The 23,002-nt window shown below is 44.6% G+C and overlaps 1 pseudogene across 1 annotated transcript; it reads right to left on the bottom strand.

Annotated features, from left to right (window-relative positions):
• Window positions 1-4,358: 4,358 nt before the first annotated feature.
• On the bottom strand, window positions 4,359-6,824 carry LOC308238719 (SRSF protein kinase 2-like; annotated as a pseudogene). The gene is made up of 3 exons: window positions 6,754-6,824; window positions 5,008-6,617; window positions 4,359-4,761 (listed from the first exon to the last, which is right to left on the bottom strand). The product of its transcript is annotated as an SRSF protein kinase 2-like (transcript).
• Between the last annotated feature and the right edge of the window lie 16,178 nt (window positions 6,825-23,002).

The following is a 23,002-nucleotide window of genomic DNA, read 5'->3' on the forward strand; positions in this document are numbered from 1 at the left end:
GTGGTAGACTGAGTCTCCAGGTCATAATTCTTTTTTTAATTGTATCTTTATTGTGGAAGGTATTACATGTCCCCCTTTATCTCCCATTGACCCCTTCTAGCCCACCTAACCCCCTGCCCAAGGCCTTCACCAGCCTATTGTCTGTGTCCATGAGTTATACATATACGCATAGGAATTCTTTTGTTGATCTCTCCCCACCCACCCAACCTCCCTCACCCTCCCTCTGAGATTTCGCAGTCTGTTCCAAGCTTCTAAATCTCTGGATCCATTTTGTTCATCAGTTTATTTTGTTCATTGGATTCCATATATGAGTGAGATCCTGTGATACTTGTCTTTCTCTGACAGACTTACTTCACATAGCAAGATACTCTCCAGGTCCCTCCATGCTGTCTCAAAGAGCAAGAGATCTTTCTTTTTTATGGATGTACTATAGGCCTGGTATACAAAATTCATGTGGGGATGAGGGGTGGGCAGGGGGGATGAGGGTGTTCTAGATCTGGCTTGTGTTCAGGGCCTATTGGGGCTTTCCTTCCCCCAGCTGCTGGCAGCTCACCCAGCCCCCACTGCTGCCACTGCTTGCCATCTGTGAAGCAATCTCCCCCTCCCCCACCACCCATTCCCTCCGTCTGTGGACAACAGGCATGGGGTGCCATCGCTTGGCTGACCTGGACCTTCCTCTGTGGGGCAATCACTGGCAAGCCCCATTCACCTGCCACAGTGTTGCTGGCCAGTGGCCTGGGCCTCCCTCTGAGGGGCAATCAGTGGAGGGGGCCCCCAGATCCATTGCCCTGCAGAGGGAAGCCCCGCCCACATGCCTCAGTGCAGCCAGCAGGGTGGTCTGGGCCTCCCTCTGTGGGGCGATCTTGGGGTGATGGCGGGGCCCCCAGCCAATCACATCACACCTGCCTTGGCTGGCCTGGCACCAGTTCATGTCATAGCGTTGTCATCTGGAAGGTCATCCAGATGGTCGTTCTCTGTTAGGTGATTTGGTCGATTTACATATTACCCTTTCATTATTATAGATAACTATATAATAAAGAGGCCCAGTGCATGAAATTCAAGCACTGGGGGGGGGGGGGGGCTGTTCCTCAGCACAGCCTTCACCCTCTCCAATCTAGGACCCCTCAAGGGATGTCCGACTGCCAGATTAGGGCCCCAACTGCCCTCCCCTGCCAGCCTGGTTGCCACTAACTGCCCTCCCCTGCTGGCCATCTTGTGGTGGGATCTTGTGATTACATGGGGGCGGCCATCTTGTATAGGGGGTGATGGTCAATTTGCATATCACTTCTTTATTATATAGGATACTTTGTGGTATAAATATACCACAGAATTTTTATCCACTCGTCTACTGATCGTCTCTTGGGCTGTTTTCAGGTCTTAGCTATTAAAATTTGCTGCTATGAACATGGGGGTGCAGACATTCCTTCTGATTAATGTTTCCAGTCCTTTAGGATATATTCCTAGAAGTGGGAGCACTGGTTAAATTGCAGGTCCATAGTTAATTTTTTGAAGAAACTCTATAGTGTTTTCCATAGTGGCTGAACCAGTCTGCATTTCCACCAGCAGTGTACCTGGGTTCACTTTTCTCCACATCCAGTGCTCCACACACAATGTGTTGGTTTGTTTATGCTAATCATTCTAAGAGGTGTGGGGTGATACCTCATTTTCTTGTTAATTTGCATCTTTGGATGATTAGTGACTCATTTTCTCATATGTCTCTTGGTCATCTGTATGTCCCCTTTGGGGAAGTGTTAATTTAGGTCCTTTACCCATATTTTAATTGGATTATTTGTTTTCCTTTTGTTAAGTTGTATGTGTTCCTTATATATTTTGAATATTAACCCTTTATCAGATGTATCATTGCCAAATATGTTCTCCCATACAGTGGGCTCCCTTTTCATTTTGTTGGTTTCTTTTGCTGTGTAGAAGATTTTTATATTGATGTAGTCCCAGTTGTTTATTTTCTACTTAGTTTCCTTTGTCCTAGGAGATGTACCTGTGAACATGTTGCTACTAGAGATGTCTGAGATTTTGCTGCCTATGGTTTCTTCTACGATTTTTATAGTGTCCCAACTTACATTTCAGTTGTTATCCATTTTAAGTTATTTCTTGTGTATGGTATAAGTTGGTGGTCTATTTTCATTTGTTTTTGCATGTATCTGTCTAATTTAAGCCACAACATTTACTGAAAAGTCTGTCTTGACGCCATTGTATGTTCTTGTTTTCTTCGTCAAATATTAAATGTGTGTAATAGCTTGGGTCCATTTCTGGGTTCTCTGTTCTGTTCCATTGGTCAATATGCCTGTTCTTTTCCCAGCACCAGTCTGTTTTGATTATGGTGGCTTTGTAGTATAACTTGATATCTAGAATTATGATCCCTCCAACTTTGTTATTCTTTCTCAGAATTGCTGCAGCTATTTGGGGTGTTTTTTGGTTCCATATAAATTTTTCGGGTGTTTTTTTCTAGCTCTGTGAAACATGCTGTTGTTATTTTAATAGGGGTTGCAATAAATTTGTAGATTGCTTTTGGTAGCATGGACATTTTAATGATGTTAATTCTACCAATTCATGGACACTTTATATTCTTACATTTATTTATGTCTTCCTCTATCTCTTTTTTCAAAGTCATGTAGTTTTCTCAATACAAGTCTTTTACCTCCTGTGTTAAGTTTATTTCTAAGTATCTTAAGTTTTTTTGTTGCAATGGTAAATTAAATTGTTTATTTTCTCTTTCTCACAATTCATTATTGGTGTATAAAAATACCATTGATTTCTTGGTATTAATTTTGTATCCTGCTGTATTGTCAAATTCATTTATTAAATCTAGTAGATTTTTGGTTGAGTCTTTAGTGTTTTCTATGTACAATATCATGTCATCTGACAGTTTTACTTTCTCCTTTTCAATGTGCAGTCTTCATTCCTTCTCTTATTGTACGACTTCTATTCTGCCAGCTTTCAGGCTGTTCTGACTGATGGCTGTTCTGTATTTTAGTTGTAATTTTGATGTGGTTGTGGGAGGTGGGGAGTACCCGCATTTACCTATGCCACCATCTTGGTTCTTTCCCAGGCTCTATTTTTGATGTTTGATACTGACATGTTAAGGTTCATCCCTCTCTCTTCTCCTGTACATGTGGGAAAATGGAAGAGAAAGCAGGATGCCCCTTGTGTCCTGCAGGTGGGACATTGAAACCACACAAGCCCCTCTGTGTGCAGGACCCTTCCTGCCACCACCTTGATCCACAATAAAACCCTGAACCAGTGTCCTTACCTGGGGGATCCAAACATTTCTTTCCTTTTAAAAAAATATATTTTTCAGTGATTTCAGAGAGGGAAGGAGTGAGAAGGAGAGATAAAAACATCAATGTTGAGAGAGAATCATCAATCTGCTGCCCCCTTCATGCCCCACTGGGATTGAGACTGCAACCTGGGCACGTTCTCTGACCAGCAATGAAACTGTGACACTCAACCACTGAGCCACACCACTAGGCAGCCATTTCTCTCTCTCTCTCTCTCTCTCTCTCTCTCTCTCTCTCTCTCTCTCTCTCTCTCTCTCTCTTTTCTGAAATTGGAGTTCCCATCCTATACTTAATGGGAATTAACATTTACAGGGTGCATTACATTTACATATCCTACAATACAGGAATGATGTCCATTTGCTGGAAGATAAAATTGTACATAGTCTTGCTATTTCTTGGTTCCAACTTGATAATTACTTAAGACTGTAAATTATATAGTATTTGGCTAAAATATTTCTTCATAACTGTTACAAAACCTGCCAAAACACAAGGAGAAAGTATTTTTCTTTTTAAAATAACTGATGTTTAGCCCTGACCAGTTTAGCTCAGTGGATAGAGCATCAGCCTGCGGACTGAAGGGTCCCAGGTTTGATTCCGGTCAAGGGCATGTACCTTGGTTGCAGGCACATCCCCAGTGTGGAGTGTGCAAGAGACAGCTGATCGATGTTTCTCTCTCATCGATGTTTCTAACTCTCTGTCCCTCTCCCTTCCTCTCTGTAAAAAATCAATAAAATATATTTAAAATAAAATAAGATAAAATAAAATAAAATAAAATAACTGATGTTTGGATGTCACACAACACAAGAAACAATGCTTAGAGATGTGGTATTGTTTCCAGAAGAAAGTGGGTCAGTGAGCTACTAAGCTGAAGATAAAAGACTACCTTTCCCCAGGATCATATTGCACAAAAGCAAAATGTCAAACAACAGTACCTCAAAGCAAAATAAAGGTCTAAGGATGAAGCCAGCTCACTTGTAATCCTGTTAAAATAATGAGTCACTGTTTAGGTCCAATGTACTGGAAAACATTAGCTAGGTCAGAATACTGTATTTGTAGAATCTGCTAAGAATTCAGCCAATGACTCCGAAGGCATTTGCCAGCTGAGGCTTGTTTTTCTGGAACCATTTCTAACATCGGAATCTGGAAATCTGTAAACTGTGCAGCATCTTCATGGGGCCACCCATACTTTCCCCAAGTACATCAAGGAGGCTCCAGGGCTTCAGCTTGGTGATGTGCAGCAGTTCTCCTCTGCGATTGAAGAATTCCGAGAGTATCTTCCAGGTAGAGCAAAGTGCCTTGGGATACTGCATAGCAGCTCTATGATGTGGGCAATGTGGTCTTCCTCTCTGGAATAGTCCTCTCCAGAACGCGGTTCAAACAAATAATCTCCTGTCGCCAGCTCAAATGCCACACATGCCATGCTCCAGGTGTCAGCAGTTGTGCTGTAACTAGCTCCAATCAAAACCTTGATGGCAAACTACAGTGGGATGGCAGGGGAGGGTTGGAGGCGGGTAAGAGATCAAGGGAAGGACTTGTATGCATGCATATAAGCCTAAACAATGAACACAAGACACTGGGGTGGGGGGTGTGTGGTGAAGGCATGTGCGGGGGGGGGGTGGTAGGGGAGGCCTAGGGGAGGTCAATGGGGAAAAAAGGAGACATATGTACTACTATTTGTAATACTTTAAACAATAAAATTAAATTTAAAAAAACTAAATGATCTGTACTGATGTGTCTGGATGTCTTCTATGAAGTGTTTATGCACCCAACAAGCATTTCCCAGGTCAGCAATTTTAACTCTAACTTTATTGGCGTTCTGTGGATCCAGGGGATTCACCAGTAAGTCCGCTGCCCGTGTTTTGGTTTTTGGCAAATCCCCAGTGCTGGAGGCTGAAACCATCCTGCTCCTGTCGTGGGATGGGCTGTTTTCCTCCTGCTCAGCAAGTGGGGATCCCTCAGAAAGTGCAGATCCACAAGCCACAGGTTCTAATGACCCAAAGGACAATGATGTGGAAACTTCTGGAAACTATGACTAGGGGATTTTATGCCTTCCATTTAGCAATTTACCAATGAATCATTCATAGGAGCTGCTATACGTGTAATCACTTTCTGCATTTGGCTCATCAAGGTTATACTCCTTAGGGTTTGGGCAATCTTCTTCATCATCATCTTCATCATCCAGCTGCTGCTGCAGCAGGAGTGGCCATTCCTAATGTGGTCATTGGTTTTGGGTGATTCTATCCAGGTGGGGTCTATTTTCTCGAGCTCCTGTTCACCATCCTCTTCATCCTTCTCAATGCTTGCTTTCTCAGCATCTTTTCTCTTCCTGGTCCTCAGCTTCACCATTGTCAAGCACAGAGTCTCCCTCAGGGGTCTCCTCTAGTGCTGCTGTTTTTACTTTCACCTCTGGGCGGTATTCATTGCCTTGCTCATTGGAAGGTACGGCTAATGTGATGTTTTCTTCTATTTTCCTTTGGCTTTGTGCTCCAATTCTTCTATTTCCTGCAGGCACTTTTACAATAACTCAGCTGCCTTTTCTGCTTCTTTTTCAGTTTTTTCTTTTTGTTTTTAAAAATTTTTCCTATAAGTTTATGCTGTGGAACCATACTCACTGCAGACCCTGAAGGAGGAGGAGCACCGGTTTTCTGCCCACTGCATGGCCTCAGCTGCCATTCTTCTCACATGTGCATCATGACACAAATAAAGATGTTCTATGGCTTGATGTCAGTATGAAGGATCTTGCATTTACTGTGTAGATAATCTAACCTCTGGAGTACCTGTCGAATGATACTTCTCACACAACATAAAGGAAGGCCTTGATAGTTGGACTTGATGATCCATTTGAGGAGAGGGTGGCCAAGCACCTTCAAAGACCATGCACAGATGGATTCCATTCATGCCTTAAATCTTGAAGTCATCAATTAGTTGTACTACTATGTCTTTACTTGGGTTACTGGGGTCACTTACCTCAACACATTTGAGCAATTTTATTCAACCCAAGGCTGTCTTCGTATAATGCTGGGCACTTTTTACAACTTTCATTGCAACAATTTTATTCCCTTGCATGTCCCAGCACAACCAGACAGTAGAAAAGTGCCCCCATCCTAGCTTCCTAATAATGTGATACTTGCCATTGAAAAGGTCTCCATTTTCACAGGATGATGGCCACCTTTGCATTAGTCTGTGGGGTTCTCCTGCTCCTCATCGTCTGAACCCAGGATCTCCTCCTCTGGCTCTGGGGACGAGGGGTCTTGCAGAGGTGATGGTGGTGGCAGAGGTGGTGGTGGAGGAACTAAGAGAGCTTTCTGTTGAGGCTCTGGCCTTTCTGAAGAGGACAACTTCTCAGAGTTAACTGATATCAGCAGCTCAATCTTCTGCTTGATTTCACTTCCTTTACTCAATCTGCACAGCAGCTTATTATCCACCATAGTATTCCTAGAAGTCACTCATTTTTTATTATTTTGGATGTTTTTCTCTTTTTGGCCTCTGCTTTCAGACCTTAATGGCCAACACTTTCAGGGAGCTCATCCTAACACATTGGAAGTGGCCAGGCAGCCATTTCTGACTGGCTGAAAAGCCTGCCCTGCTCGCAATAGATGTGTAAGTGACATAAAAGCCTTTAAAAGGGCCCTCTGTGGGAGACTTGATCAGCCTGCACATCCACTCCAAGGCACAGTGTGTTCCTCTACCTCCTCCTGATGGCATCACCTGCTATTGGTGCTATGAAAATGATGGCAAGTGAGTAAACCTCACCACCGGGGTCCTTCTTCTCTAGCTTTGGGGTCACACTCCTCTGAAACCTGCTGCCCAGCCCACACGTGTCCTGTTGCTGGCTGCCTGGGACCTGAGCTGTGTGGGTCTGAGCTACACTGTTGAGTCAGCAGATCCTCTGGTTAGATTTAGGTAACCTGGGTTAGAATATCTATCTATATATATAAAAGTCATGTGACCCGAACATTGGAACGACTGGAACAAACAGAAGGACCAGTCGCTATGACGTGCACTGTGGTGGCCAACCAGCCCAGTGGGGCCCCTGATGGTACCCCCCCCCAATTGCCTACAGCCCCTCCCCCAGGCCGGCCCTGCCCCTGATTGCCCTCTGCCACCCCGACTGGGGGCGAGGCTGGCCAGCCAACCTCCTGCATCTCCTCCCCCTGCCAACCCAGCCCCCATGGCTGCCATCTGTGCTGGCTGGACCTCAACCTTGCACAATTTCATTCACCGGACCTCTAGTTAGATCATTAATTGTCATTTGGGGAAAAAAAAAAAGCTGTATTTCTTTACAACAGACTTTCAAACTCAGAGACTTCAGAGGTAAGCATGGAATCAGGAATTTAGAGGTTCCCTGAGGAAAACTGTGACATGAAGAGGAAACCACACAGGAAACCACCCAAACCTCCAATTGCACCTGCTGCTGGCATGGTCCTTGTGTTCAGGGACCCTGAGCGCCCCCTGGTGGTCACAGCCTCTGTTGCAAGGAGGTTTGTGTCTAGGCTCACACTGACTTCCCCTTACTGTGTATGGCACAATAATACACGGCCATGTCCTGGGCTCTAAGGCTGTGTAGATACAGCATGTTCTGGCATTGTCTCTGGAGTTGATGAGGTGGCCCTTTACAGAGTCTGCATAGTATTTCTGACTTCCATCATTCCATATAACTGCCACCCATTCCCGCCACTTCCCTGGAGCCTGGCGGACCCAGGGCATGCCATAGCTACTGAAGGTGAATCCAGAGGCTGCACAGGAGAGTCTCAGAGACCCCCAAGGCTGCACCAAGCCTCCCCCAGACTCCACCAGCTTCACGTCACACTGGGCACCTGCAAATAGAAACATATCCTGGTCAGGAAACTCTCTCATGTCCACTGTCTCTCTTATTCACATGCACTCACATTCTCAGTTTCTCTTGCTCTTTTTAAATTACCTCTTAAAAGAGCCACAAGGAAAACCCAGCTGAGCCCAAACCCCATGGTGAGTGGTCTGTGTTCAGGCCTGATCAGGGAATGGGAACACCTGGGGATCCTGGGGATGGGCTCCTGTCCCAGAGCTGCAGGGTTGGGCTGGGTGGTTTTTATGAATACAGGGGCCCTTATTTGCATATCCTCCTGCTCTAGAGGGAGCTCTGGGGTTGGACACCTACAACGAGGGCAGTGTCTCCATGTTGGTGAGAGTGTCCTGGGGGAAAATTTTGATAGCATTTCAATAACAAAATAGAGAATCATAAGGAGATTTAGAGCTTGTCCAAATTTCCAATCTGCCTACAGTGATCCCAGCATCTGTCCTGTGCCCTCCCTACTTGCCCCACTGCTTCCCTGAACTGACTTAAGGGCAGAGTGTGGCAGGCCCACTAAGGGTAGGCAGAACCCCTGGTATTAGATGGGAGCATGGGTGAGTATCTGTGGTCTGGGGTAACCCCCCTTCAGGGCTGGAGACAAGCACACATCTGGGAAAGCGACCACAGGCTACAGGCCCTGTAAGGGTGGACACCGGGCACTCGGTGGGTTGGTGTCCTTGGCCCTGAGGGTCTCTGGCTTCCTCACCTTCAAGCAGACAAAAACGACAGAGTGTTGAGAAGATACTTGTCTTTCCCTGGGGCTCAGAGACGCTGAGAAACTGGAGAGACTCATGGACCTGATGGAGAGGGTGTGGGTTCTCCACAATCAGAGGTCCACTTACTGAGGGCCTCTCTGTATAGGCAGGAATGGAAAACCTTAAGGATGTAACACAATAGAATACTTAGGGAGATAATATAAGTTAGGATACCTGTGGTCAGTGAGAATGCTCATATTAAGGTTCATTACTCATGTCTGAAATGTACGTCTTTGCAGTTTAAATTCAGTCAATGCCATGGCGATACGGGGTACAGTGGTCACAGGGCCTGGTTCTTGGCAAGGTTGGTTAATAAAATTCTGAGAGTTTATTGTAAAAAGAGGACAGCTCTGTGTTTGTATGGTGTTTAGATAATGGTTGGTAGTGGCTGCGTGTAACAAAAATATTTCAGAGAGTAGAAATGAAAACCTGGACAGTAAAGGAGCCCGGAGCCCACCTCCTCTTGTGGGACAGGAGCTCAGTGGATCCTGATCTCCCCCTGGTGTCCTGAGAGCACATTTTTCTTCAAAGCCCACAGAGGACTAGAGATTCCCTATCTCCCTCCCCTCATCCAGCCTGCATGTGGGGTTCCTTCCAGCAGGAGCCCCATGGACTCCCTTATTCAGAGGACGTCCCCTCTCAGTTACTTCCTTCCACTGACCCCACCCCCACAGCTTGGCTGTAAATCCCCATAGGTCTTCGCAGCATCACAGGGTGCCCTATGTTGCTTTCCTGTGCTGATATCCCTATGGCAAGAACCCTGGACAGAACCTTCCTGTCAAATGCAGCCACTGTCAGAAGAACTTGCCTTTAGGAGCTGAGAGAACACCCTGAATGAGGCCTTCGGACTCAACCATCTCCTGGCAGGAAACAGGTGAGAAACATGCTCTGTTCCAACAGGTTCCCCTTCATGGAGGAGGAGGGACTCCGAGTGCAGAACCCCAGGTGCAGGGGTGGGGTCTGAGCCTCAGGATGCTGCTCCCAGGCCTCGTGTTCCACGGAGGAGCTCAGAGGGCTTGGACAGTTCTTCAGGCTGGTGATTGTTTCCAACTTCCATTTCACCTCCTGGGAATGGAAAGGTCTGTAAAGTTATGGAACGCCTGCCCTGCAGCTCTATTTTAGGAGGAGGTGACCTGTGGCCTAGTGTCTCAGGTCCACAGATGGAGAGAATTTCTCCCAGGATGAATCCACCCAAATGGTCACCCATGTCTGATGTAGAGATGAAATCTGGGACTTTTCAGATGATGGTTTCAGGTGAAATGGGATGTGAATTGGTGCTTTAATTAGTCAGCATTTGGGAGACATTGGAATGTACTGAATGTGATCGGCCTGTGGGATGGATGTGAATATGGGGAAGGCTGAGGGGGCTGTGGTCATCTGAGTCATGGTTGGAGCCTGAGAATGTTGTATGGTAAATGGGACTTTGTCAAATTTGAATAATTTATAGTTCATGACTTTGGAGAATATCAGGAGCAAATGTCAGATGAAGAGAAAATTTCAGAGGACAACAGGGTCCAGGGCTTAACCTCCAAGTTCAACTGCTCCTGCACTGGATGCTATGATGTTTGGTTCCCTAGCCCCCCCTGGTGCCCTGAGCGCCCCCTGGTGTCCTGAGTACTCCCTGCAGCCCAGCCCTGCTGCCTCCCACAGGGAGGTGTGTGTCTGGGCTCACACTGACTTCCCCTCACTGTGTCTCTTGCACAGTAATACAGGGCAGTGTCCTTGGTGGTCACGGAGCTCAGCTGCAGAGAGAACTGGTTCTGGGACATGTCTCTGGAGGTGGAGGTTTGGCTCTGAAAGAGGGGCTGACATAAGTGTTTCCATTATGATTTATATACCCCATCCACTCCAGCCCTTTCCCCTAGAGCTGGCTGAAAAAAATTGCCAGTAATCACTGGTGATGGAGTAACCAGAGAGCACAGGCGAAGGATAGAGTCTACCAAGGCTTCACCAGTCCTGGGCCCAACTCCTGCAGCTGCACCTGGGACAGGACACCTGGGGACAAGGAGCAACAGTCCCTGTCAGTCTCCTGCAGTCACAGCCATCCCATGACCCCGTCTGACCCCTAAGACCCTCACCTTGGGGGGCTGTCACCAGGCACAGGAGAAGACCAAGCAGTCTCATCTTCTTCTAGACCACAGCTCTGCCCTCCCAGAGATGTCAGCCCTGTGTGAGGGGAGAGCTGTGAGCCTGCACAGCCCAGGAGAGGATTTACCCTGGGGTTTGAACAGAAATTTGCACGTGGGGCAGCCTTTCCTATAATTAGAGGGACTGAGATCTGGATACCTTGATTTTTGGGGGCCCTGTTTTGGGGCATCACTTGCCTTGATTTCACTCACCAATTAAGTCAGGAATAGAGGATCACCTGGTTTATGAAACTCATTTGATTCAGGTCAAAACACAGCCTCACCTTTCTGATCATAAGAAGAAACATGGACTAGATGAGCAGGTTACATATATATTTCAGAGAGGAAGGGAGAGGGAGAGAGAGAGAAACATCAATGATAAGAGAGAATCATTGATTGGTTGCCTCCTGCACACCCTCCACTGGGGATTAAGCCTGCGACTTGCGCATGTATCCTTGACCAGAATTGAACCCCGACCCTTTAGTCCACAGGCCAATGCTCTATCCACTGAGCCAAACCATCTAGGGCAGGAGGTTACACTTTTAACTTCTCGGGCATCTTTCACACAGATATAAAAGGGATTAGCTTTTGTTCAGATGCTTTCTGAATCTCAACACCCTGGTGTGTCTACAATTTCCAAATTCTTTGAATCTAATGTTATACAAATAATTCCTACACTTTGGCAAAAATAAAATATAAAGAAGAGCCATTATCAATATCTTATGTCTTAAGTTACCATGTTACTTGATTTGAGAAACAGCCTCCTAAGCACAACAGGTGAGGCATTCGTGATTCTTATTGTTGGAAATTTTGTGACCGTGTCTACAGCTTCCTGTGCAAACTCTTCCTTTGTGTAAGCCCATGGCCTATGGCAGAGTGTCCAAACTAGTTCAAACAGAAATAGTCACGGCTTTGAGTGGAGAAAAGACAAGAAACAAAACCAGTGATCATGAAGGTGTACAACTCAGAATCATTCATATATTGTAGTGATGATGGAAGGAGATTGACCTGTTTTCTCAGTCTAGTGTTATCAGTGATGTTGGGGCTCAGAGTGAGGGAAATTGGAGAGTTCCTAGCATACATTTTCTCACAGAAAACAGAACTTCAACCCTGTCAGGAATCCCTCACTCCCAGCCACCCTCTGCCTTGTCCCTGGGGGTGGTCACCAACAAGATCCTTAATATATAATGCACACATTCACCCATCAGGCACATGATTTGGAAATATATTCACTTACTAAGCTTGTCATTAAATGTACTTCATGGAATATTTGGTGGGACAAATGTTTTTACTTTTATTAAAGTTCAATTCATCAGAATTTTCTTTAATGTTTTGGGTGAATTTACAAAGAACTCCCCAGAAAATGCTGAGCCTCCACTGTCCCTGTGATTGGCTACAGCAGCCACAGGGACTACAGCAGGTTCTAGTACCAGAAGGAAGCTCTGCTGGGAAACTACCCATAAATCTGGACGTGGCTGTGGAACAGCATAAGGAGAGGAAGCTGGACTTGTTTTCAGTCACATGACAGAAATATACCTGATGTTCATGGACACAGAGTTACTGGACATATGGGTTAAAGCCTCCTCCAGTGAAGGCCCAAAGCAAGTGCAGGACATCATAGAGTCATGCAGGTAGGAATTAAGATAAACAAGGAATGTGTCATTGCAAACTGGTGGGAAGGGGATCCCTGTTTCCTACATGCACATTCTCACAGTGTCTCTGTTCTAAAAGGTAACACCTTCCCAGATGCAGGGCATTCCACTTGGACACTTTTGGGTTCATAAACCACATGGTCTGACCATGAATACCTGAATTTACATAATTCATTGGGGTCCATTTATGAAATCTCTCAACACTTTCCTCACTGGAGGTGCCGTGGTGAAGGTCTGTCTATATGGGGAGCCTTCATTCCATTAGACCAGGGCTCCTTTCTCAGTCCATCATCTTCACTGTAGTCGTCGTCGTCATCATCATCATCACAATTTGCTTATTTATAATAATTATTCTCATTTTCTATAGACATGGTGGTTGTCCACACACAATGACTTCTTATAAATAAAGAAAGCAGGATTCTCCACTTCAGATACCATTGGAGATTGAGACCACAATGGCCCTATTGTAACTTGACATAGGCCTTTGAAAAACCAATGACAGATTGGTGGGAAAATACAGATTCTCACCAAGACATTGGACCAAGATTCTACTATCACCATCACCATCAACATCACTATCACCACCATCATCATCATTGTCAACATCATCATCACCATCTTCATTACATTTGCTTAGTTATACTTATTCTTCTTATTTTCTTTAGACCTGGTTTTTGTACATAAGAACTCTTTTTCTCAATTTCTGCTCAATTTTTATAGTTCTTAAGTAAAACACATAGCCATATTCTATTTTCTTTTTTGTTTGACTTCTAACAACTGATGACTCATTGCTGCCTCTTCTCCATCTGCCCCTGACATGGGAAATCAAATAAGAAACCATAGTTTTCTCTTTAGATATCTTTGTGAGCCTGAAACCACCCACTAGAAGCAGAACTCACTCCCCTGCCCACCACCTCACCAAAATAAAAGCCCTAGGCCAGTCTCAATTCCTGCCTCTATCAAAGCAGGTTTGTCTTATGAAGGGCCTTTCTTGTGCTTCCCAGAGATTTCAACTCTGTGCATAATAAGCATTTTATGTTCCTTGTTGTGAGTGTTTGTCATCAGACTGCACATCTGTAACAAGCTATTGTGGTTCCTTCAGCCTCTGCCTGGTGTCACCTACCCTTGGTGATATGAGCACGATAACAAGTAAATGCCCGTTACCACCGGGGATCCTTCTTCTCTGTCTTTGGGTTCACATACTTGTGGTGCAACTGTCCAGTATTCAGGTGAGCTGCACTATTGAGTCATCAGACCCTCTTGTTAGGTGATGTGGGTCAACAATTTGGTGATTAATAGTCATTTTAGCACAAGTGTGTCTGAAAGATACTATCTTTTGTCCATTAGAGAAAGTGGTCTCTCTTTACAACAGGCTTTCTAACTCAGAGACTTCAGAGGTAAGTGCAGAGTTGGGAATCCAAAGAGGTTCCCTGAGGGAAACTGTGACATGAAGAAGAAACCACACAGGAAACAGCCCAAACCTCCAACTGCACCTGGTCCTGGGATGGCCTTGTGTTCAGGGACCCTGAGTGCCCCCAGACACTCACACCCACAGCTCACACCCACAGCTCTCCTGCAGGGAGGTTTGTGTCTGGACTCACACTGACTTTCCCTCACTGTGTCTCCCTGGCACAGTAATATACGGCCATGTCCTCAGCCCTCATGCTGTTCAGTGTTAAATTAGCTTGGCTCTTGGATGTGTCCCTGGTAATGCTGAGGCAGAATATGAGTGTTGGGTTATAGTTTGTATTTCCAGCAGCCCACAGAGCCCCTACCCACCCCAGCCCTTTCCCAGGGGCTGGTGGGTCCAGTGCACATGGCAGCTCATTAAAGAGAATCCAGACGCTGTGCAGATGAGGGAGATGGTCTGTGAGGGCTTCAACAGTCCTGGGCCCAACTCCTGCAGCTGCACCTGGGACAGGACACCTGGGGACAAGGAGCATCAATCCCTGTCAGTCATATGAAGTCACAGTCTTCCCATGACCCCTGTCTGAACCCTGAGACCCTCACCTTAGGGGGCTGTCAGCAGGCACAAGAGAAGATCCAGCAGTTTTATCTTCTTCTAGGACATCAGCCCTGTGCAAGGAGAGAACTGTGAGCCTGCACAGCCCAGGAGAGGATTTACCCTGGAGCTTGAGCAGAGATTTGCATGTGGAGCAGCCTTTACCTATAAGTGGAAAAACTGAGGTCAGGCTGTCCTGGTTATTCTGGAGCCCCTCTTCAGTCATCTCTTCTCTTGACCTCACTCACCATGTAAGTTAGGGACAGGAATCACCTGTTTCATGAGACACATTAGATTCAGGTGAATGAATGTGGTCATTTCTGATAGCCTTTTATTACATCGGGCTAGAAAAGTAGATTATATTTAATTTCTCATGCATGATTCAAATAGATATAAAAAGGATTAGCATTTGTTCAGACCATTTCTGAATCTAAGCCCCTAGCGTATCCACACTTTTCAAAACTTTTAATCTAATTTTATACAAATAATTTTGCCCGATATAATAAAAGGCTAATATGAAAATAGACCGAATAGGGGAACAACCAAACAACCAAACAATCAGTTGCTATGATATGTGCTGACCACCATGGGGCATTTGCAGAACATGGTGGGCATTGTCTGCGGCGGAATGGTGGAACAGGTGAGCGGGGACGCCAGACCATGTTGGGGTGTGTTTGCTGTCATCGGGGTGAGCCTGTGGTGGTTACTGAAAATTCTTTGCTCCTGTGCACTGCAGTCCCACCTACTTACCTCTGCCAGAGCTGGCCCTGCTAACACCCGCTGCCAGTGCTGGAGCCACTGCTCACACCCACTGCCAGTGCAGGCCCTGCTCACACCCGCCAGTGCCAGATCTGCTGCTCTAACCTGCTGCTGGTGCCTGGCCCCAGTCCCAATCACTCTGCGCCATCAGCAGGTGTAAGCGGTGGCTGTTGGCTCTGATAGCCCTTGAGGGCTTCAACAACCCCCCCTGCTCCTGAGGGTTGATACTGGACCCAATTGCTCTGTGACACCAGCGGGTGCGAGTGGGGCCCGTGCCATCAACATGTGGGAGCGGTGGCACCGGGAGCAGGGCTGCTGGCAGACAGGGGACCGGGGGTATTGGTAGGAGGGGCTGGGCAGGAGTGCAGAGGATGGGCCAAGACCCGCCCCTGTGCCTATCGCAGCCTCACAGCCCACAGTTCCTTTCAAGGTGCATGATTTTGTGCACTGGACTCCTACTAAAAAATAAAGAACAGACATTTATAATATCTTATGTCTTAATTGACCACGTTACCTTGATCTGAGAAATTACCTCCCAAGCACAGACACATGGGAACGTCTTTATTCTTAATGTTGGGAATTTTGTGATTGTGTCTACAGCTTCCAAGCAAACTACTTGATATGCAAGCTCATAGCCTATTGCAGAGACCCCAAACTAGTTATATCAGAAATAGCCATGGCTTTCAGTGGAGAAAACACAAGAAATGAAAATCCTGATCATGCATGTGCACAACTAAGAATCATTCATATGGGATGAGGAAGATGGTGGATGGCAGGAGAGAGGTGAGGGAGAGGGTATGAGTGAGTGAGGGGGTGAAACAGAATGTGAGGTTTGTGTGTGAATGAGTGAGGGATAATTAAATATGGCAGGAGTATCAGAGGCTGGCAGACCAGGTTCTCCTGGACAGGGAGCACCTACAACTCCCGCGGGCACTCCACAGGCACTTAGGCACAGAGTCCACGCCATCTTGAAGGGGAGAGCGGCCTCTTCTAGGAACTCATCAGCACCATCACCCAGACTGGCCTTGAACACTGCCTGCGACCCTGCAGCCACTCCAGCCAAAATTCTGCTGCCCCGCCTGCAGACCTGCAGACCCTAGGATGTCCACCTCCAAGGGTGCATGGCTCCCGCAGCAGTAATTGTGACTTTCCCCTATCTTGCTGCTGACCACCAGACGCCACAGTTGCGCTTTTCCTGTGTAGGCTTCCTGAGCCCGCTGCTCCAACAGGCAGCTCCTGGTTTGCCACTGTGAGCCCCTGCTGGGTGCGCTCGTATCCAAACAAGGACACACATCCCCACCAACAGAAACTTGGTCTTTCCCCGCCCTGCCTGCCTGCACACAGACACCATGGTCACGTGGCTTCAGCATGAGGGCCCTTCTGAGTGTGTCGCCCTGGCAAATGCCTCCTGGGTGCATCTGTGAGTGCTGCTTGGTGCGTGCGAATTCAACCAAGGGCACAATGCCCTGGCGACAACTGGGTCTTCCCCCTCCCCAGCTGCCGACCACCAGACATCTCAGTCACGCCTTTCCAATGCACAGGCCTCCTGAGCCCTGCCACCCCGACTGGTGGCTCCTGGGTGCCTCTGTGAGCCCATGCTGGGTGCATGCAAATCCAACCAAAAGTGCAAGGCAGCACAGTTTGGGACTTCCCCTTCCCTGGCTGCTGACCTTGGGACACCACAGTTGCGCCTTTCTAGCATGGAGGCCTCCTGAGCCTGCTGCCTTTACAGGGGGCTCTTGGGTGCCTCTTTGAGCCTCCATTGGTCACACTCATATCCAAACAAGGGCACATGGCCCTGGCAGTGAAATTCAGACTTCCCCCTGCCCAGTTGCCTGCTCAGAGATACCGTGGTTGCTTGGTTTCAGCATACAGGCCTCCTGAGTTTGCCACCCTGGCAGGCAACTCCTGGGTGCCTCTGTGAGCTGCCACTAGGCACACTCGTATCCAACCAAGGGTGAAAAGCCGTGGTAGTAGAAACTCGGACTTCCCACTCCTCAGCTGCCAACACCCAGTCACCGAAGTCACACTGATCCAGCGTGCAAACTCCCTGAGCCCACTGCCCTGGCAGGCAGCCCCCTGGTGCCTCTCTGAGCTGCAGCAAGGCACAAAACCAGCTGCCAGCATCCGGTCCCCATATTAGCGCCACTCCAGCACATGGGCCTCCTGGGCCCACTGCTCCAGCAGACAACTCCTGAGGCCCTCTGTAAGCAGCCACTGGGTGCACATATCAAACCAAGGACACAAATCTCCTGAAGCAGAAATTGGGGCTTCTCCCTTGACAGGGCCAATGGTGCACCATAATCATTCAGATCGAGCGTGTGGGCCTCACGAGCACATACCCTTGCCAGATGGCTCCTGGGCCCCTCTGTGAGCTGCCACTGGGTGTGTACTTCTCCAATCATAGGTGCATGGCTCCCTCAGTAGGACTCACAACTTCCCCTCCCAGCTGCCTATCTCTGGACACCTTAGTGAGTTAATGAGGACTCGCCTCCCTGGACAAGGTCACATTTTTTCACCCACAGACTCCCAGCTGCTAGCTCCTGAACCCCTTCATGATTCAGAGATGGAAATCACTTTGGCCAGAGTCCCACTGCCTTAACTACAGACTACGAGACACCCACCCCCCACTGTCACAGGCTCCGGGACCCTCAGAGTGAGTTGCAGAGTGATGCTACTCCAGCAAGAGTCACACAATACTGGCCAAAGTCATAGTACCTGAGCCTCAGTCCCCAAGACTCCTTCCTCCCAGGCCATGGACTCTTGGAACTCCCAGTGAGCACATACCAGGTAGACCTCAGGCAATCCTTTCCACAAGTGCTGGAACCATGATCACATCCAAAATAGCTTGCATAATGAAGCTGGGGGTGAGTCACATTGCAAATCTATGACAAGACATCATCCACAAATAAGAAGCTAACATTAAAGACCCAACTACATCAAAGGAACCCAAATAGCTCAAGTAGGGAGCTCAACTAGATCACCAAGCCCTGGAGATCCCTCAAAACAACCTGGATGCAAAGTAGTTGGATCTAAGACATAGAAATAAAATGTTACAGCAAATAATAATAATAATAAAAATAATGGGGAGACAAAAAAAAAATCCCAAAGGGAAAGAAAAACAGGAATCACCAGATCACCAGAAAGGGAATTAAACAAAATGGAGGCAAGGAACATGTCAGAGAAAGAATTTAGAGTGAAGGTAATAAGGATGTTCAAATGACTGGATAACAAATACACACAACTCAATGAGAATTATAAGGAGCTGGATGAGAATGTCACCAACATGAAAAGTAACCAAGAGGAAATGAAGACTGACCTAGTTGAAATAAAGAACACAATGGAAGACTTAAAGAGCAGACTAGTAGAGGCTGAGGACTACATCAGCGAATTAGAAGACAAGGTAGGAAAAAACAGCAGCATTGGAAAGAAAACTTAAGAAGCAGGAGGAGAGCGTAAGGGAGCTTTGGGACAACATGAATTGAAACAGCATCCACATAGTAGAGGGGCAGAAGGAGAGGAAATGGAGCAAGGAAGAGAAAACCTTTTTGAATAAATAATGACAGAAAACTTCCCTGATGTTGGCAAGAAAAAACAACAGCACACAAATCCAAGAAGTACATAAAGGTTAATAATGCAGATTTTGTAATCAAAGAAAACATGATGATTTCGAGAGAAACATCTAAAGTGCTTTATTCAAAGTAATGTCCATTGCTAGCTACACATTTCCCCCATCTTTCAGATAATTTGTGGATACCATCCTAATACAACTTTTCTTGTTTTGAGGTAAACCATTCAGAGACCTAATTTTCCACTTCTTCGTACATTTTGAAGTGCTGCTCAGAAAGTGCGTGTGCCATATATCAAAACAAGTGGTAATCTGAAGGAGTGAGGTCTAGTGAATATGACAGTTGGGTTAATACTTCCCAGACAAGATCTTTTAACATCTTTTTAACTGATTTTGAAGTGTGTGATGGTGCATTATCATGAAGCAAAATTACTTTGCTGTGTCTTCTGGCACATTCTGGTCATTTTATGATCAAAGTGTGGTTCAAATTGATTATTTGTTGTCGGTAGTGATCAGTATTAGTGGTTTCACTTTATTTTAGAAGCTCATAATACACCACACCTTCCTGATCCCACCAAACGCAGAGCATTGTCTTCTTTCCAAAGTGATTTGGCCTTACAGTCAATGTTGATGGCTGACCCGGATCAACCCATGATTTTCTGCATTTGGGATTTTCAAAATAAATCCACTTTTCACCACCAGTCACAATTCGATGAAAACAAAACTTTCTTTCATGCTGTTGAAGCAACATTTTACTGATGACTTTTCGGTTTTCCATTTGTCTTTCTTTCAGTTGATGTGGCACCCATTTTCCTACCTTTAAAATCTTTCCCATTGCCTATAAATGATCAGAAATTGTTTGCTGAGCAACATTTAATCTTTCTACAAGTTGTTTTTGAGTTTGACATGCATCTTAATCCAATAATGCTTGTAATTGTTGGTCTTCAAACTTTTTCAGTTGACCTGGACATTCTTTGTCTTTCACATTGAAATCATGACTTTTGAAGTGTTTAAACCAGCATTCACAAGTATCTTGAGATGAAGCATGTTCACCATAAGCTTCCTGAAGTATATGATAACTTTTGGCAGCACTTTTCTTCAAAATAACATAATGAATTAAAACTTCCTGCAAATGCTTGATTTGGCATGGAATTCAACATTTTTAAGAGTAAAAATATCTATGATGTTAATACCTTCAGAAAATTTGACATATGAAGTTTTGAAGCTTGCTGTCAATACAAAATAACATACATATCAATTTGCATATATATATATATATATATATATATATATATATATATATATATCCATCTATTGAAAAAAATCAGTATTATTAACCAGTACACCTGTAGAGTCCCAAACAAGATGAACCCAAACAGACCCACACCAAGACACATCATAATTAAATTGGCAAACATCAACGACAATGCAAGAATTTTAAAGGCTGCCAGAGAGGGGCAAAAAGTTACCTACAAGGAATCTCCCAGTAGAATATGAACTAATTTCCCAATAGAAACACACCAGACCAGAAGGGAATGAAATGAAATATACAAAGTGATGCAAAGCAAGGGACTGAACCCAAGAATACTATAACCCAGCAAGGCTATCATTCAAAATTGAAGGTGGAATCAGGAGCTTCACAGACAAAAAAGGGCTAAGAGAGTTGATTACCACCAAGCCAGCGATGCAAGAAATGCTAAAGGGACTGCTGCAAAAAAATAAAAATAAAAAAATAGAAAGGCAAGAAAGAACATGAGAATAAAGAATAAAATTGGTAACAAACAAGTACTTATCAATAATAACATTAAATGGAAATTGATCAAATGTTCCAATCAAAAGACATAAGGTAGCTGAATGGATAAGAAAAAATGACCCATATATCTGATGTCTTCAAGGGACCTACCTCAGAACAAAGGATTCACATAGCTAATAGTGAAGGGCTGGAAATTTTTTTTTCAGGCAAATGGCAATGAGAAAACAGCTGGGGTAACAATATTTATATCTGACAAAATAGACCTCAAAGTAAAGGCCATAACAAGAGATAAGGAAGGCCACTACATAATACTAAAGGGAGCAATTCAACAAGAGGATATGACTCTTGTAAACATATATGCACCTATTACAGGAGCACACAAATACATTAAAAACAAACAAACTTCTGGAAGACTTCAAGGGAGAGAATGGCAGCAATACAATCATCATAGGGGAATTTAATACATCACTGACACCACTGGATAAATCCTCTAAACAAAAAAATCAACAAAGAAACAACAATCCTAAATGACTCACCAGATCAGATGGACTTAATTGACACCTTCAGAACATTTCACCCCAATGCTACAGAATATGCATTCTTCTCAAGTGCATATGGGACATTTTCAAAGATAGATCTCATATTAGGACACAGGCAAAGTCTCTTCAAATTCAAGAATATAGAAATCATACAAAACATCTTCTCAGATCACAGTGGCATAAAATTAGAAATCAACTACAATAAAAACAATGAAAAAATCAAACACCTGGAGGCTAAGTAGCAATGTATTAAACAATGATTGGGTTACCAAAGAGATCAAAGAAGAAATAAAAGGCATCCTGTAAACAAATGACAATGAAAACACAACAATCCAAAATCTATGGGACACAATGAAACCATTCCTGAGAGGGAAGTTCATAGCTCTACAGACCTACCTCAAGAAAACAAAGAAAAATGGTAATAAATTATCTAACTTTGCAACTTAAAGAATTGGAAAGCCCTAACCTGTTTGGCTCAGTGGATAGAGTGTCGGCCTGCAGACTGAAAGGTCCCTGGTTACGTTCCAGGCAAGGGCATGTACCTTGGTTATGGGCACATCACCAGTACGAGGTGTGCAGGAGGCAGCTGATTGATGCTTCTTTCTCATCGATGTTTCTAACTATTCCTCTCTCTTCCTCTCTGTAAAAAAAAAAAAAAAAAAAAAAAAAAAAAAAAAAATATATATATATATATATATATATATATATATATATGTATATATATATATATATATATATATATATATATATATATATAAAGAATTATAAAGAAAGAAACAAGAAAAGCCCAGAGTAACCAGAAGGAAGGAAATAATAATGATCAGAGCAGAAATAAATGACATAGAGATAAAAAAAAATACAAAAGATGAATGAAACCAAGCAGTGGTTCTTTGAAAGGATAAACAAGATTGATGAACTTCTAGAATCACCAAGAAACAAAGAGAAAGGAGACAAATAAACAAAATCAGAAATGAAAGAGGTAAAGTAACAACCGACCTCATAGACATACAAAGGATTATAAAAAAAAAATTACGAACAGCTCTACTCCAACAAACTACAATCTTGATGAAATGGACATATTCCTAGAAAAATATAACTTTCCAAAACTCAATCAGAGAGAATAAAAAACCTGAATAGGCCAATGATTACTGATGAAATTAAAACAGTAATGAAAACGCTTCCAGCAAACAAAAAAGCCTTGGACCGGATGACTTCACAAAGGAGTTCTACGAAACATTTAAAGAAGAACTAAAACCAATCCTTTTCAGATTATTCAAAAAAAATTCAAGAGGAAGGCACAATTCCAAGCTCTTTCTATGAAGCCAGCATTACCCTAATTCCAAAACCAGATAAAGACACCACAAAGAACGAGAATTACAGGCCAATATCCCTGATGAACATAGATGCTAAAATTCTCAACAAAATTCTAGAAAATCAGATCCAGCATTACATTAGAAAGATCATACACCATGACCGAGTGTGTTTTATTTCAAGGATGCAAGGCTGGTATAATATGTGCAAGTCAATAAACAAGATACATCACATAAACAAACTGAGAGAAAAAAACCACATAATCATATCAATTGATACAGAAAAGGCATTTGACAAAGTCAAACAACCTATCCTGATAAAAACTCTCAGCAAAGTGGGAATAGAGGGATCATACCTCAACATAATAAAAGCCTTATATGAAAAACCTACAGTCAACATCGTACTCAATG

This window comes from Plecotus auritus, assembly GCF_963455305.1.
Source record: "Plecotus auritus genome assembly, chromosome: 14".
NCBI classification, from domain to species: domain Eukaryota; kingdom Metazoa; phylum Chordata; class Mammalia; order Chiroptera; family Vespertilionidae; genus Plecotus; species Plecotus auritus.